Genomic DNA, 15,621 nt, shown 5'->3' with positions numbered 1-15,621 from the left:
AGTCAAGTCATAAAGGAATAACTTTTGGGACAAACCTGGGTTACTTTGTCATGGACAGTTAGAGAGGGCAAAGTGCTTTGCAAGTAGTGTTTTGTGCCAGGCACCTTGGGACCACAGTGTAATGTTAGAACTTTTCAGGATGAAAGAATGAGGAAAGAATCAATTGTTTAATTTTTCTTAAATGCTGTTTGATTTGCAGAGCTTAGCATTTGTTCCTTCCAAGAGTTATTTGAAGAGCAGTATAATAGTGATACTGCTTAACTCTTATTCATCAGTGTGTACATGGATTTGCAAGAGCTTAATGAAGATGGATCTTATGACTAATCTTTTCGCAGATGAAAAATATGAAGAACAGAGACAAATAATGACCTTAGGTAAATAGGAAAACAAGAATTATGCACATTTATTGGCTTTTTCTCACCATTTTCCTCCTAGATTTATGTAGTAGTTTCTTCTGCTTTGAGGTGAGAAGTGTAACTTCTAAAGGAATTTTTGAACCATGTATATTATGTTGCAGTGATGATTCTTTCCTTAAAGGTTAATAAAATGATCTAACTAATTGTACATGTATTAAGAGCAGAAAACTCTGGAAACCGGAAATTGAATACAGTACAAAAACTCCTACTATTTACTTCCTAAGGGTTTTTTTGGTGTCTCTGTTTGTGAGTGAAATGAGTATTTAACTAAATGTCTTAAGCTTTGCACAGAAATAAAAACACAGGTGTCCTCTTTAATGCAAGGTGAACACTTTTTTTTAGAAAGACTTAATTTCCTTTTAAATATCTACTAATCAAATATTAATTTCCCAAATTTGAAACTAAGATTTACCATCATCAAAACATTAATCAATGAGTACTGAATTTCCAAGAACACAGACGTACACATAAAGCCCTATTAAATATTGTGGCATAAATGAAAATCATTTGACTTAAAAGGGGCAGAACCCAGTGGTAGGATAATTTCTGTGACACTCAACTTTTAACTATTTCTTTACTACATATGCTTCAACGTAAGACAGGACTGTGGTGCCTTCTTGTGTTGTCTGTGCAAACAGGCAGAGATTCACATGGGTGCCCCCGCAACAGCAGTTACTTGTAAGATGTGTTTTCCAGCAATGTATTCAGGCATGAATTATCAGGAGTAAGAAATAATGTCCACCACTTCCCATGATAGTTTGCTTCAATATTTACACATCCTGCCCATAGTAACCGCTGGGTTTTTTCACCTTGATTTGGTACGGTTCCTTTTTGAGCCACTGGCTCCAGTTATGTCTTTGATGCATGCATTTTACAGAGAGGCGTGGAAGAGGATGCTCTTCCAAGATGCTAAGAATTCAGGACGACCCTGACGAAAAACCATGTCAAAATCCATTATTATGCTTTTCTGCTGCATCAAGCCAACACATGACTCAGTAAGTCATCTCTGCTTAGGGATTTATATTCAAGATTGAATATGTTTGAGCAGGAAAAAAAAAAGCCTTTCTGCATGTAATAAGTAAAAAAGCTATTTCTCTTTTATGCTTAATTAAAAATTGATCTAGCTTTGCTTAGGACTAATAAACATTCGTGAAACAGAGTCTTTCTGAAAAAGAGTGGAACACGCAATTGCAAGAAATTATTTTGATTCTGAAATTGCGTGCTTATCCTGGATATGTCTAACATGCATATAATTTGATTCAAGCTTCGTGCAAGCCAGAATTAGAACAGCAGATTGCTTACTTTTAGGAAGAAATGTAATCCAGGGCTTTACTGCTTACATTATTTGTGTAATTAGAAAAAGGCTATGGTTGATGTCATTGGTTTAATCTCTAACAAACTGGAGCATTTGACAACCTACTGACTTTGAAGTCCAGAAGATTGTAGGGAGCATTTTAAATGATCCACAACCAAAAGAATAATTAAATTCTCTTTATACAGTGCTATCACAACATTACAACTGGAAATGAAAACACAGTTTCTTAGTTATTTAATTTATTTGATTACTTGTTTGGAAAGTCAATATATTTATTGAAAGGTGAAGAAAAGGATATTTTTATTTATTGTGAGGGTTGTGTCTAATATTTCCACATTAACAGTTCAACATTTGGATTCTCAGAGAAAATTCTACTTGTTTCACTTCCAAATATGGTCTAGTGATAATTTTTCTGTTATCAAAATACACACTTCAGCCTTTGTGTGCCCTATACCTGTAAATCAAATTTAAGTGATTTAATTCACTGATCATAAAAAATGATTTAAATCAATGATCAGGAAAACTTAAGTATTTGTTTTTAACCTTTTTTTTTCACATTTACATTTAAATTAAGGTTCTGGATGATAACATTCCAAATATACCTAATTTGAATCTTACTTTCAGTTAAATGTAATCTTTAAACTTGAAGATTCACCTTGACATACAAAAGATAAAATCTCTTGAAGTTGAACAACATTTACAGTGTTACATGTATTTATAAATGTTTTTAAGTGATTTCAACATCAAAAAATGTAAATTATATATTTCTTGATTACTGAATAACTAATATATATCTTGGAAGTTGTGGCAAGCTGCATTTGACTGAAAATTAGAATCCACTTATACACAAACCAGATTTCCTTTCTATTGAATTAGAAATCCTTCTTCACTTCTTTAATAAAAGCAATAAAAATATCAGGTGCCTTAATTGCCCTGTCATATGGAAGAAATACTGACTGTGCTTAAAGCTCTAACTGAATCAGGAGATGACCAAGTCTTTTGAAGATGTAGAATTAATAGATCCTCTCCATCTCATTTTTATTTCTAAACTAGAAGAAGAATACAAGATTTATCACTTTCTTGACTTTTGGTTTTTCAGCCAAATAATCTGATTCACAGGGAAAAAGACAATGCCCTTAAAATGATTTAATTTTTAGTCACTTCCCATTCTAGACCATTAGCCAATATATTTTATCATTTTCAACTTTCTTTAAAATTCCTGCAAACTTGTACTACTTCAATGACTTTGACTGATGCATGGAAACTAGTGATACAGCAGTGTTTTCCTCATGTGTTTTTAGGTATTTAATTCAGTACTTTGTATTTGACATAGTGTCAAACACTTTCTTGATCTACCTCTTCACAAACTGCTATATAAAAATAATTCAATGCAATTTTTTGGAGGTCATTCAACAGCTCAGCAGTGTTCTCAGTAGAATGAATCCAGCCATCAACTAAAGTATTTTTGATAGCTTGTAAAATATGAGAGCATCAATATAGAATAGCTAGCTATTATCTTCCAAGGAACACGTGCAATTAATAGTCTCTCCAATATACATATTAACAACACAAAGTTAAATTCATGACAATTATTAAGTTTCAATTAGGGCTATGTTTTATGACAAGAGCTGAGAGGAAATCTGTGAATGTGCTTTAGAACAAAGAATTAACAGTGAGTTCAATTCACTCACCTATGCCATCACTGTTTCCTAATAATTGCTTTCAACAGAATAATTCTAATATAAGTTCAGTTTTCTTGCATATTTTTTAACATTTGCATTTGCCATGGAATGGAATGCACATTTCATTATTTTTTTTTTTTTAACACGAATTACACTAGAGCTTCTTGAAAATTCTTTGTATGGGATCTTTTTTGGACATTTTTCAGAGTTATAGAAATTCCCTTTGAATAATGACAAAAGACTATGACAAACAAAAACCAGAAATGAAACCAAATATGAACTTGTTAAACAGAGAAAAGGAAATTGATGCTGGTTGGAAAAATGAGAAATATTAGGGTTTTGTCCGGTCCTGTGATTCAGCTTCTTAATCATTTACATGGAAACATATCATCTTGATGAAGCTAGAGATGACATAAAAGATTAAAAATATTTTGCCACTGATTCTGTACCAAGTTTAAAAAGCACCCTCCAACCAGGAAATGGGGATTGGCTCTTTGATGCTATAAACATGACTATTTAGTAAATCATGAATTTTAGTTTTCATTGCATCTTAATAAGGCTCATCATTATTTTAAATTATTTTAAAACATATTTTTGAAATAGAAACTATAATTAACCTAAAACATATTTAAATAAAAGCAGAGGAACATTACAGTTCATTGGTAACGCTGACAAAGTTAATGTTAGGAATCTAACAAAATAATGGACAAGAAACTTGGGCCAGGCAGTGTAGTTTTCATTCTAGGTAATGCAAGACTGAGGCATTTGGTAAGATGCATGAGGGCTCTTAAAAGTTTATCTCTTTGTATGTGGTCTGTGAGGGACCATTATTAATTTATAATTTTAGTCTAAAAATAGGGGTATGGATTTTGTAGATTGAATTATGGATTGAATTCAGTCACTGCTAAAATGCTACATATATTTATTTGACTAGAAACACTGATTTCTGCTTAAATTCTTGTATGCAGAGGACATATAAAGGTGATTTTTTTCTCCCAAAGGTATATTTGGTATGCACAAAGTATTGTAATACATGGAGAGAACAAGGTGAGTAATCTCTTCTGAAAAATGAAGAAACAAACAAGAACCAAAACCAAAACAACAAACTTTGTTCTTATGTCGCTTTTCTATGAAGATAAAGTATTCTGGGGAAGGAGCCTTTATTATAAACTCTACCTTACTTCCAAAAGAGGTGAAAATTGCAAGAAGAGAATGAGGAGCCCCTTAATGTATGGCATCTTATCACCCACTCACCTATTAGGTGGTTTTACAGAAACAGTGGTGTCCTTCCATTACCTATTTGACTGTACATCCCTGCTGCTTCCCTCCAGCCCTCTGAAAGCTGAGTTAGCTTCCCAAACCATCAGAAGACTAAACCAGGGGGAAAAAAACCCTCCACTGTTTCCAAAGGCTGCTGTTTCAGTGAGTTGAATTGAATTACTGGGGAGTCAGACAAGTGCCAGTACACCAGGAAAATAAGATGGAGAGGTACAGAGTAAAAGCAGGCTGTGAGATTGGTTTGAATATCATAAAACTCTATTCTTTGAGCCCTGAAGTGGAACCTGCAGCAAGGGACATGTGCTCTAGAGTGTGGACAAGTGCCTCATCAGCACTTCCTTCCAAGTTATTAATAGTTACAGAGAAAAACCTGTGTTTGCATGGCAGATGATATTTATTACTTGTTCTCAGTCCTTCTTTCCTTTCTAGCTTATACAGCCAGTCATAGCCCAGAAATAGGCTGGTGGTGGACTGGAAATATTAAAGCTGAAATATGTTAGAAGACAGGAACCAGTCTTTGGGGTGTTGTGGCCAGGTGTCTCTTTGTACATGTGTATATTGGGGAAAGGGAATTCAGACCAAGATACCTACAGCACTAAGGCTTGCAGACAGACAGGTTGTGTTGATTCAGGCTGGACTTAGCTGCATCAGGAGAAACACTTCATGGCAGCTTTCTTTTTGAGTTAGCACATGTTCAGCTGTATGGAAAAAAATACAGACAATGCAAGGATATTATTGTCAGGGAATTCGAAAGTGAGATTGCACAAAGCAGTACTTCAAAGGCAGTACAAGAAAATTTGATGGTAGATATACACAGCTTGACTTCTTGCCCCCCCTGCATCAGCAGCATCTCTGTAAATAATTTCCTGAGTAGAAACCTTGGCATTCTTTTCTGTTATTTATTATTCAATGTGGAGTTCATGAACCACTGGAGAGAATGAGTTTGTTGCTGCATTAGAGGGACTTGACTGAACATAAAGCAGGAAGATGGTACAGTTCAACAGGTTTGTCATGGAGAAACATCAGCACTACATTCACAATTCCACTGAATGTGTGATTAAAGTGCTATTTGCAACGGGGCAATAATAGATTACATATTAAAAAAAGCAAGCAGTTTTTGGCTGGCTAAAGGTATATGCTGGCTGCAGCATGAGTTGCAGTAGCTCTATATGAAGAGAATGAAAGTATTAAGAAGATTCTGTTAGCTGTTTCTGAAGAAATGTTTCTATTTGTTTGCAATTTTAGACATTGTAACTTTCAAATAAAACATTTTGATCAACAAATATTTCAGATTGACCATTAAACCAAAACCAAAATGCTTGAACGTCTGTAATATTCTTGCCATGGAGCATTTCTGTGCTGGGACCTGAACTCTGTAGTACATGGGATTTTGAAATTTTTATGTCTTTCTCTCTGAGTTTCTCACAGCTTCTATCTTTTTCCTCCTGGAAACACTACATGTGACAGAGATGTGGAGATCCACAGAAAGAAGCTTCTGCAGAGCTACCTACAAGGGTTCCTTCAACCAGAAGCTGAAAGTAGCCCCTCAATGAGTTAGGCTTTTCCGTATGTGTGTGCTGTATGACAAGCTGAGCAAGACTCTGCAGCATACAGACAATGCTGCAGGATTTATTCTGCCCCAATCTCTCTGCCCTTTGTACACACTGTGGATGGATAATTCTGGCCTGGAACGAAATGATTTGGGCTGGAGTCCAAGCTGTGAGCCTGGGAATGAAGAATGAGGGAATGAGGAAGAAGTGAAGGCATAGGAAGAGAGATACACTATGAGAAAGCAGGTAACTATTGCTTTATAATTATTAAAAGCAGGGTTGTAAAGCCAATTTTAAGGGAAATAAAGAGCTGAGCAGAAAACGAAAGCTTTTCTAGCTAGACCTCTACTATGGGAAAGTAGGAACTGAAAACTGAACTCTTATCCACGTGCAAGCTGAAAGCTTGCTTCCTCTGTCTTTGTAACACTAAAATGGAGTGGACAGTCTGCTGAACAACTTCTCAGTAAAATATTCTAACATATTATCGATCATAGGTAAGGTAGTCCTTGTGTTGAGAGTGTCTTTGTATCAGGAGAAACTATTTTTTTCCTTTTTAGGGGAAAACAATTGGCCTCTCAAAACAGTTCAATGCTCTAATCTTTAGGAAAACAGGAGGAGAATACTGACAGAATTCTATCACATTTGCAAGAGAAAATGCTATTAGGAGTGGAAAGAAAAGTAAGTTAAAAGTTTCAGAAGAGCTGTTGAAATTGAGTGGAATAGTTAGCTAAAACAGAAATCCACTCCCTTAAGAAAAATAGCTTTCTTCATTTTATAATCTTTCCTGGGAAAATTAGTCAAGACTTGTCATCTGATACCTTTCTATTTTTACTGCTTAACAGAGCCACAGTTAAGAGCAGGAATGCTGAAGTTTAATCTTTAGAACCACAATCTTGTCTTAATTGATGGTAGATATACCATCCATGTCCATTGATGTAGACTCTGAATACGTGCTAGTGTAGAATCTCACTTATTTGTTTTAGAATTTGGAAGTTGTTAGGGAATGTCTGTCAGGTATTACATACATTGCTATATATGTAATAAATATTTAGGCTGTATTGTCTACTGGTAATAGCAATAAATTAGAAATATTTTGTTCAGTTTGTTAATAGCAATGGAGGACTTCAATGAGCTGGAAGTAAAAATAGCATATATTTCAACACTGTTCATCTTGCAATGCTTTGGACTACTTGCATTTCATGTACAGTCTCTCAGCTTCTGATATAGGTACTGTGAATGTTGGTTTTGATCAAAAGGATATTTTTTTTCCTTGAAATTTCATGCAATTTATCATCCTATGTCCTGAAGGTCTCTAAAATACCTTACATTTCTGTTTGCCCAGGAAAATGCCATGGGATGTGAATCAGGTAGAAAAATTGATTATAATTTCATCTCACAGAAAATTTTTCAGAAACATTTATCTCACTAGAAGGCTTTAAAGTTGTCAGAAAGGAAGACCACCATTAACAGGAGAGCAGGAGCCATCAAATTCTGTATGCTTATAGGAGCTTTTACATTCTTGTTCTCCAGAATTGTGACAAAGATGTAGTCCAGTCCTGAAGACCTGCAGTCTGAAAACCCCTGTATGCTGTACTTCAATGGTGTGGAACCACCCTAGATTGTGCAATCTCTTTTAATCTGTTTCTGGGAATGGTCCAAAATACTTTCCTTATAATATCTAGTGTTTGTGATGAGCGTAGAGGTTGAGAATCTTTGATTAAACTGGGAAGGCACTAGCTGACATGCTGTGGGTAGTAACATAGGAGTGGGCTATTGCTTTGTTTTGGTATATTTGTAGGAGCACATTGAGTGTCTTAATGTGGTCATGTACACATACTCTTAATCACCTTTAAAATAACTTTCTATTTGGGGGTTGAGATAGATGACCTTTGAAGATCCCTTCCAATCCAAACTATTCTATGATTCTACTTCCATCTAAGCGTCCTGCAGAACTGTAATTGCCGGGCAGCATCTGAGTTTTTGGCCACCGCTGTGCAAGACAATCTTCCACACATCTAATATTCTGCAAGTCTATTTCTAACAATGGGTCCTATTTGCAAATCTAACAGACTAAAGTAAAATATGCTTCTCTGGATCAAAAGCCAATCAAAATCCCTTCTGCTAATGAGAGACGAGACTAGAATAGTAGAAAACATATTGTGAACAGTCATCAATTAATTAGGAAAAAATGTCTGATTTAGGGATTGAGCCAGACGTGCTGTGAATGGGGTTGTCAGGCACAAGTGGTGCTGAGTAATGCTAGCAGGAGAGAAAGGGGAAGCTATAATCATCCTAGTCTCTGGTACGTCTTCTAATGATCTGATCGCAATGAGTTGTCTGAGGATTTGTCTGGCTCTGAAAGCAGCTACCTAATGGAAACTCATCCTTTCAGAGAACAGGTAAAAAGGTTATGGAATGTTTTCACTCCTTTCATTCATCTCAGGAGGGACTGTGATACTGTAAAAAAAGAAATAGATATCAATGCAACAAATATCAGTTGAGATATCAAGTTTAGGAGCATTTTCTTTTCTATAATATGAACCTGATAATGAAGTACTATAAGATTTGGATCACAACAGTGTGTCCCAGATCTGGTTGCCTGCTAAATAGGCCTCTTCCACAGTAATTAAAGCCCCTGGTAGACATAAATTTGACAGTACCGCTAATTACCGCTCCTTGCTCACTGAAAGGGAGCTAGTTGCCTGTAAAACAGAATAAGTGGAACATAATAGAAATGACAAAGACTCCAAGATCAAGAGGAAAAATAATACATTCGGGATTAGGAGCAAAAGTATCTTTATATGGTTTCTCCATGTGTTTATGCAGACCTGAAATTTGTTCAGCAGACAATTGCAGGGAGCAAAGAGCTAATGTGAGTCATGTACACTGACCTTCCTGTTGCCTTGATTTTGTTTTTCTCTCTCAGTACTTCCTTTTCATTAGTGATCCCAGTGAACCAGTATCGTGTGCTGAGCACTGCTGCTCCTCACGATGCTCAAATCATTTCAGGCTGCAAGAGTCAGGTTGCCCTTGCTTAATAAAACACCATTTTTTGTAAACCTTTCTGCCTATTTTGTCTCTTATTAATAATGAAGTATTCATATAAAGTAACAACTTTGGTTTTAATTACCATAAATCAAGAGCAGGCAGAACAAATAATTGGATAAGGGATTCACATGTCAGGCATGAATTTCTTCAAGCATTCTGTAAGTGACTGATTGTGCCCACACACCCATCTGCATTTTTAAACATTTTTATTTCATGTTCAGTAGAAACTGTATTGTTTATTTCCTAAAGGATGAGCAATTAGGGATGAGTATAATTAATACAATGACTTTTTTCCTGGTTCTTATCCCAGTTCCAACAAACCATTCAAATCTATGCTTCAGTAGGTTTTATGAAACGCTTGCAAATGACAGACAGATGGCCTCTTTGGGTTGCTGTATTAAACAGTGAAGATTAATATTACCAGTCCTCATGCAGTATGTTCAGTCACATCTTGTCTGCCAGAAGCTTGTTGTTTTCAGTGCCTCTGCCTGTAAATACTTATGGTCTGATTTATAATTGAACAAATAAACAAACAACCTTGAACAATATTCTTAAGAAATCTCTTAATATTCTTGAGAAATCTATGTATAAATGAAGAACATTTTTCATGAAGTAGTATGAACCTATCCATTCTTACTAAATTTGCAAACCATCCTCATTTTTTTAAGAGACAACCATGCCTTTGTATGGTTTTACTGTCTAATTCCCATCAGGGAAGATGATGTTTACTGTGAGAACTTTTCAACATGGGGAAAATAGTATATGACCATATGCTAGGAGTATCAACTTGCAGTGTAAGAATTACATCACATCAGTTTCCTATGTAGAAGGGTTTTTGTAGAAGGTAGCTCTTTTCTCTAAAAGTTTGACTTCGCTTACATTGGATTTAGGATGGAAATGGAGTGGAACTGGATATTTCTAGATTTTCAACTCTTTGGAGTGTACCTGGCTGAGGTGTGGATTCATACCTAACTACTACCCTGCCTTGGCTTCCCAAAGCGGAAGAGCTCCAGATGATTCCCATTTAGAAACAGGAATTTCTAAAGAATAAAACTGTCCATGGAAGACGTTTAGAATATCTATTGAAATATCCGCATATAGTGGCATATCCTAATCTCTGTTAATCATTGATTAGAAAACACTCTAGTTTTCTAATCAATGTCATATTTTCTCCCACTTCCATATAGCAATATGCAAACTTAACATAGATTAACTGTCAATCAATAATTTCATCTCTTCTGCACCCCTGAGGAAAAACTTGCTGGATGAATTATTTTGATACAGTCTTTGGCACAATTTTTACCCACTTAATTTCTTCTTTTCTGTTTTAAACGACAGCAAAGATACAATTTTTATGTCTTATTACTTTGAAGGTATTGTATTTTTGTCATTCAGTAAACATCTATTTTACTGTGCTAAACTGTCCCTTTAGAGATAGTAAAGCATTTGAAAAGCTGCCTTATGCTGTGTTCTGCAGCTCATTGCTTTTCTCTTTTACATATATTCTTGCTCATGCTAATCAGTGGGTTCATTGTGACACTACAAAAACCTTTACCTTTTGGCCTCTCTACTGTTGGTCACAAACCTTCCTGGAACAATATTTGATCCTAAAGACTTCATGAATAAAAAGCTGAATTGGTCAAATAAAGTTATCTGTGAAAACCATGTATTGGAAAGTGCCAGGCATTTTATTTACTTTGGTTATTATAGCATGGTTAAACCATAGGCTATTTTTCTTGAAGACTTCATTAATTTTCTTTGACTGAATAATATGAAGATTCTTGGCACTCTTATTAGTACTCAAGATATGACAACTAGGTTAAACCTCAAAGAAGCAAATTAAAAGAAAAAAGAGACAATTACAGCATTATGAAATGCATGCTGCAGTTTATAACATTGTGGCAAATCTTGCTGCCTTGTTCAGTTGTATTATTCTGAACTGGAAGAGCAAGATCAGGAAGCTTGTGTTTTAAAAATATGAAATAGTTTATACTGTGTGGTGGACATCCCCCAAACCACCAAAACACTACTCACAGCATGAGGTCCATTGGTATCACCGAGCCTATGCAATGGCCGATGTCCCCATGCTGCCACTCGTCTTTGTGGTCATTTTCATGTTATTGAACTTCTAGAGGGAGTTGGTGCTTAAGATCTGAGGGGAAACCGCAGTCTAAGTGGATGAGTAAGAAGAAAATGGCTGAATGCCTAGGAAACAGAAACTTGGTTTGGGCAGATGTAAACTACTTCATTTTTTGTGCAGGGGGTGATATAGATTGGAAAACTTCTGTTATCGATGTTGCAGCCCAGGACTACACAGTGGCTTTGTTTGAAAGTAACAATGATTTCTTCAGAAGAGGAAAGATGCATCTCCTTCTGAAGGTGATCCTGACTATAAAGGGAGCCCAAGAAATCAGACTAGACCGGACTTCTGGCTTATAAGCAGGTGTAATTAGTTGAGGGATACTTTTTTTTGGTCATCCTAAAAACAAATATTAAAAAAATAGATATTAAAAAACAAGTCACGATGGGTGTGTTTTTCTTTTAAAATCGTACCTTACTTAATCTTATCACCTTGAAATAAAAGAATGCAAAACCCTCAACCATATTATAATTATTTTGTTTCATTAATAAATTACTATAACTATTAAGAATGCCTTTAAAAATTGAATGTAGCTTACATCAGCTTTCAGATCTGATCAGATCTCATCTGTTAAAGGGTTTTTTTATTCAACAGACAATTTTCTCTCACACATATATGTATCTGATGTTTCATAAGCTTACTAATTTTATAGGTTACAATCCTTACAACAGGGGTACCACCCTCAGACCATTTTGGAATGCCCATAGGGCCTGTAGTTATAACTCTGTCTTTTTTAAACAGAAGCTCTGGGAAGGTCTTTGAAGTCTAAACTGTTTATTGTACTAATGTCTAAAAAAAATTATCTTTCTACTAGAATAAACACGACATAATTACAGTTAAGCACAGCTGGGAAAACAACTCTGAAGGAAAGTAAATAATTTTAAGTTTTCTGTGGTTAAAAGCAAATGTTTCAGTGTTGCTGATTTTAATGACATTTCTACTTTTTAATTAGAAAGTAGTTCTTCCTAAAGGTAGATGGTTTCATTACATTTGCTTGAATAGTTTGACTAATTTGATTTCATGCCATATTTAGCAACATATGTTGCTAAAAATAATCATGATAAGGCTATAACAATTTAGATGTATTTTGGCAGACTTAAAGTCATATATATACATACATAAATATACAATGCTACACTGGTTTTACTGAAAGCAAGTTAATTTTTTTCATGCAGTTAGAAACTTACTTTTCACAGCTAGCATTGTGGGTGGTTGGATTTAGTTTGAGAACAGAAGATAACATCCCAGGACAGAGTTAATGTTTTTTGTCAAGTAACTTTCCAGTATCTTTGCATTGGAACAAAAAGAATTGAAGACCTTATTGTTCTCTTAGTTGTTGTCTAGGAGCCAAGGTCTTTCTGAGCTCTGTGCCTCCAGGTGTGAGGCAGCTGGGAAGGGGGACACAGATGGGACAGAGCTTGGCTAACATCCAGACTGATCAATAGGAATATTCCATGCCATTAGGATCATGCTTCATATTTAAGGAGAGTCAGATTTTTCAGCTAGAGAGGCAGAGATCGGTTCCAGTTCTGCTCTGCTTTGGTGGAGTTCCATTTGGGAGTTTCCTCATGTCTGGTTTTTTACCATCCTGCCATTTTGCAGGGGCCTCTGGGCCTTTCTGCCTTTTTTCTTCCTCCTCCAGGATCAGCTGTTCAGGACCAGGGTGCTGCTTCCCAGGACAGGCTGCTTGGTGAAGACAGAGTTTGTGAGGAATTGCATTGAGTAGCTTTTATTTTATATTTTATCTTCTGTTTTACATATCTTATTATTAGGAGTGGTATATTAGTATTATTTTGTTAGTTTATTAAACTATGTTTATTTCAATCCATGAGTTTCTCCCTTCCCTTTTGCTTCTCTCATGTATTTGGGGGTGGGGTGAGGGAGTGAGCCAGTGGCTGTTGTGGTTGTGATGGTCAGCTCAGGTTAAACCATGACAAATGCTCTGCATACTATTTTTAAGTCCAAAATGGAGTTCAGTGGCCTTAGTGTGCATCAGGTCATTCATTGTGAATCTGATTCAAGGTTCACTGTGATCTGTGCATTTCCTTTAGTAAGATTTGCATTGTGTACTTGTGTCAAATCCATTTGATTTTCACAACTTGATCCTGCATTAGGCATGGATATAAATGCTTGTGATGATAAATATTGAAGAAAGACGGACACTTCAAGCAATAAAATAAAATTAAAAATTTTAATAAAATTAAAAATTTAAAGAATAAAAACAACTGAAATATTCTGAAAGCAAAAAACAGTTCTCATAAAGCATCAGATTTCTCAGTGTTGGTGCAGCCAGTTCACGTTTAGAGCTGCAGCATCTTGATTGCTTGATTATGGATCACTGCAGTGGTTAAAACCACTTTGAGGAAAACAGATTTTATTTAAAAAAAAAAAATCCAAAAAGGACAAGAAAATAGAAAAATCCGAAAATGTTTTGAATATTAGTGTGGTTTCTCAAATAGGCTGTTGTTGGAAAACTAGCATTGAAACAAATGTATACTGTGAAGCCTATTCAGAGAGGAGAGGTATCTCTGTATCTAGGACACAGGAAGTTCCTGCCTTTACTTTCTAACTACTTCTTTTTTCTTTTTTTCTTTTTTTTATGTCATCTGCATAATAAGCCACATAATTTTCAGCCTGTTTATATCCATAATCAGAAAGTGCATAACATAACCGTCCCTTCATTGACTGTGAGTGCAAAAACGCTTTAATCTGTATTAAACAGCAATGTAACCGATGTTGCTATAAATGAGTAAATCAGATTATGAAATTGTATAGTCTAAAAAATAGTTCATAAATAAGAAAGGAAAAAAAATAAAACCCAGTTTGAATACCATTATGTCTTATAATATTTAGATCAATATTAATGCCAAAAAGGCCTATTGTACTTTTTCTGTTTAGTGTCCTAATTTAAGAAATATCAACATGCTGCTTCTTTAGGTGACCTGGGCATTACTCCTAAAACGCTGCGAAATGATTCTGTGGGTTGGTAGAATGTGAAAACACATGGATTATCATGATTTTATAAGGACTCTTAAATGCAGAAAATTTAATAAAAGAAAAGTCTATGTGAGTTTTGTGTGGAATGTAAATTATGTGGGAGAAAAATGCATTTTGAAATGCATATTTAACTTGCAAGCAACACTGGCTTATTGCAAAACCACCTCTCTTACAGCTGCTCCTCAGTTGAGCTCGGTGGGCCACCAGTCATCTGCAGACAGTTCTGTGGGACGCTCTCTGAAGAGAGCAGGGGATTGTGTGGTGTTCATTCACTTTGTTTCCATTCTTTTAATTGCATGAAAAAGCAGTAAAAAATCTGTCAGTACTTTCCCAGTGCAGTCTAGCTTCACTGTAACAAATCCCAGGGAGTCATCGAGAATTGTTCATCCTGACAGAGCTGGTTTGGCGATTTGCTGCACTGAAACAGTGAAGAAACATCAGATTTCAACTACCCAGTAATATGTTGTGCTTTTATGGCTATTACTTCACACTGCTCAATATTTAAAAGATGGTTTTAAAAGAAAACAATGAGGAAATTAAAAGAGAAAAAATGTATATTTAGAGGCTAAATATGGTGTGCATGATAAAGAGAAGGAAAACAGGAGCTAAATCTAGATCAGCCTTCTGTAAGCACACACTCCAATATGGCTGAGGACCAAGGAGAGCATGCCTTTTTCCTGTTGAAATTATTAAGAATAGGGGAATGGTGTGACTTGCTTTAAATGAAGTTTTCTAAGTTTGATTTCCTTGTAAACATATAATATAGCCATGAATGCATGGAATTCATTTTCTGTTAAAAGAGCTGATGACTCTGGTTGCCATGATCTGCAGAGATGGGTGTCCACAGACAACGTTTTTCTTCTGATGTCTCCTGTGTTACAAAGCTTATGATTCCCTGTTTCGCTCCCTGTTGCACCATCCTATAGCACATACTAACAGAATAAATTAATGGCCCCCATTTAAAGTAAGTAGAGACAACTTTTATGGCAGAGATCTGTTTAGTTGCTCTTAATCTCAATGGGCTGCTTTAATTGTTTTATTCCACCAAATCAACAAGCATAACTCTTTTTATTTTTTTTTTTTTATTATGGTCTAGTGATTGTTGTTCCACTTTAATATAATTTTTGTTAAATTTAATTTCAAGCCATCTCAGCTGAATTACTAAATAATAACATTGAAAGAAAAAGGAAACTGA

General features: G+C 35.4%; 1 long non-coding RNA gene across 3 annotated transcripts in view; it reads left to right on the top strand.

The window, feature by feature from the left end:
- The first annotated feature begins 6,358 nt into the window (after positions 1 to 6,358).
- The window catches only part of LOC139827083 (uncharacterized), a 42,124-nt gene continuing 32,861 nt past the window's right edge, over positions 6,359 to 15,621 (top strand). For all 3 annotated transcript variants that reach the window (XR_011737273.1, XR_011737274.1, XR_011737275.1), the window contains exon 1: positions 6,359 to 6,487. This is a non-coding gene — a long non-coding RNA (uncharacterized lncRNA). The remainder of the gene's footprint in view (positions 6,488 to 15,621) is intronic.

The sequence above is a fragment of the Patagioenas fasciata genome, chromosome 1, assembly GCF_037038585.1.
Source record: "Patagioenas fasciata isolate bPatFas1 chromosome 1, bPatFas1.hap1, whole genome shotgun sequence".
Taxonomy (NCBI): Eukaryota; Metazoa; Chordata; class Aves; order Columbiformes; family Columbidae; genus Patagioenas; species Patagioenas fasciata.
This window is presented reverse-complemented; position numbering and strand designations above follow the sequence as displayed.